This window comes from Hippichthys cyanospilos, chromosome 4 (assembly GCF_059441005.1).
Source record: "Hippichthys cyanospilos isolate Australia breed blue-spotted pipefish chromosome 4, RoL_Hcya_1.0, whole genome shotgun sequence".
Taxonomy (NCBI): domain Eukaryota; kingdom Metazoa; phylum Chordata; class Actinopteri; order Syngnathiformes; family Syngnathidae; genus Hippichthys; species Hippichthys cyanospilos.
The window spans coordinates 22,984,528-22,987,027 of record NC_142372.1 but is presented as its reverse complement, the minus strand read 5'-3'; the positions used below and the strand labels follow the sequence as shown (position 1 = coordinate 22,987,027).

General features: G+C 42.6%; 1 protein-coding gene across 2 annotated transcripts in view; it reads left to right on the top strand.

Moving 5' to 3' along the window:
- The window catches only part of gch1 (GTP cyclohydrolase 1), a 27,205-nt gene that overhangs the window by 15,912 nt on the left and 8,793 nt on the right, over positions 1–2,500 (top strand). The window lies entirely within an intron of this gene.

Genomic DNA, 2,500 nt, shown 5'->3' with positions numbered 1-2,500 from the left:
TTGATTCATTACCATACCATACCATACCATACCATACCATACCATACCATACCATACCATACCATACCATACCACCAGAATGAATGGCGTAAGCTTAGTTATTTGATTAGGTACTGTATTGTAAATGTAACTGACCCGATGTACCATTATATCATATTGTATTATTTGCAGATGAAATATTGTCAGTGGGTGTCAGTGGCAAACCATGATACATGTGCTCTTTTTAAATCTTACTACACATTATCTTCCTTTAAAATTATTTCCTGTGATCATGGCCATTTAACAAAAAAAACCTAAATAGACATCGCTAATAAAAAAAATAAGCCCTTACAACAAGTGGTCGTTTAAAAAAAAAAAAAAAAAAAAAAAGTTTTACTATGCATATGGCTTAAATAAAATGCCAGTGATGTGACACAACACAAATCCCACTTGAGATGTTTGGGGACACCCCCCCCCACCCCCCACCCCCCCCGCCCCATAATGGACATGTTCTTTTTACAAATATGCCTTTTCTTTTTTTTTTTTAAATGTAGTCAATCTTATTGAGGTCGCACGATCTCTCTGTATTTCAAGCACACACACCCAGGTGTAACAAAGCTGCAGATAACGGAATGTGCTGCCTTTCCAGATGTTTGATGTTACGCTATCAGGATTCTGCAGCAGGAACGAGAGGGAAGGCTCGAAAAGGAAGAAAGACAAGGAAAAGAGATCTTTGCACGCTTGTACTCCTGCCCTTTCTCTCATCTGGTCTACAAATTGCGTCTGACATTTGGGTGGAGCATGTGTGTGTGTGTGTGTGTGCGCGTGTTTCAGAATTAGAGCCTGCAGCACTTTAAGGCAGTGATTCTCCAGCTAATGACGCTAAGACTCATCCTTTCATGCCTGTCCAGCTTTTCTGCCCATCATCCTTTTCGTCTGTGTACAGACATTTCTTTTCTCAAGTTGCTGTTTATTAAGAAACCATGTATTGTCATTGTTGTTCAGCCACACAAGCCGTTTGATTAACCACAGATGAACCATTATTCCTTTTTAATGAAATACGGTCAAAATTTTACATGTCCTTTTAACTGGCAATAGAAATATACTGTGAGGTTATAAAGATCTAAAATAGGCTTGACAAACAAGGGTCTGGACATGTTAAATGTGAGTTTCTCAATCCAGATCAAATGCAAATAAGTGGGGGATTACCCGTAATTCACCAAACATCAGACACTTTTTTCCCCCCAAAGATGGCCATAAGTATGGGTGCGTTCTATAAATAGTAACTTAAAAATTTGAATTTTTCAAAGATTTGTCTGTCAGCAACATGGTGCTTATGAAAGCGCACGTTGCTTCATTTAATAAAAATGAGAGAATAAGAGACTTTAGAAAATGGTTGGTTCAACAAAAGCTATTCAAGAGCAGCTCGTGGAGCAGTGGTTAGCACGTTCGCCTCACAGTTCAGAGACTTGAGTTCAAATCCACCTCACTGGCCTTCCTGTGTGGATTTTGCATGTTCTCACCGCACCAGAGTGGGTTCTCTCCAGGCACTTCAGCTCCTACACTCCAAAAACATGCATGACATGTTGTTTGTCTCTGTTTGCCATGCAGTTGGCTGGCAACCTGATGCGCTGTGAGGTCTTGATCACACGCTGAAGAACCTTCCTGTCAAATGCTGTTCAGTTACCACACCAGACTGTGATGTAGGTGGAGAGGATCCTTTGGATTGTACATCTGTAGAAGTTGTTGCGAATCTTTGCTGGCATGCCACATTTCTTCAATCTCCTCAGAAAGTACCGTATCTGTTGGGACTTCTTGATGATCTGTCGCGTGTTCTGGGACCAGGTGAGATCCTCGCTGATGTACATAGACGCTAAGGAATTTGAAGGCTTTCACGCTCTGTCCAATTGATAAATGGTACTTTGTGCGGCTCCAGCTGCCTTTTTGAATCTATGATCAGTTCTTTGGTCTTGTTTGTGTTGAGGTGGAGATTGTTGTTGCGACACCAGGCCACAAGGTCAGCCACCTCTTTCCTAGATGCTGTCTCAACCCCACCAGTGATCAGTGTATCACTGTAGTGATCACTGTAGTGTCATCTGCGTACTTAATTATGCTGGTGTTATTTTGGGAGGTGACACAGTCATAGGGGAACAATGTTTAAAGCAATGGGCTCGGCACAGAGCCCTGGGGTGTCCCTGTGCTTACAGTTCTGGTGCTGGATGTGCGATTGTGAATTGTGACTGATTGGGGACTGCCAGTGAGAAGGTTGAGCACCCAGTTGCAGAGGCGGGGTGCCAGACCAAGTGTAAGGAGTTTATCTGTCAGTTCGTCAGGGATGACTGTGTTGACTGCTGAGCTGTAATTGACGAAGAGCATTCTTACATACGTGTCCTTGTCCTCTAAGCGCTTGAGTGCTGTGTGGATGGCGGTGTTGACTGCATCATCCGTGGACCGGTTCTTACAATATGCAAACTGTAGAGAGTCCACGGTGTCTGGAATTGTCTTTTTGATATGAGTCATG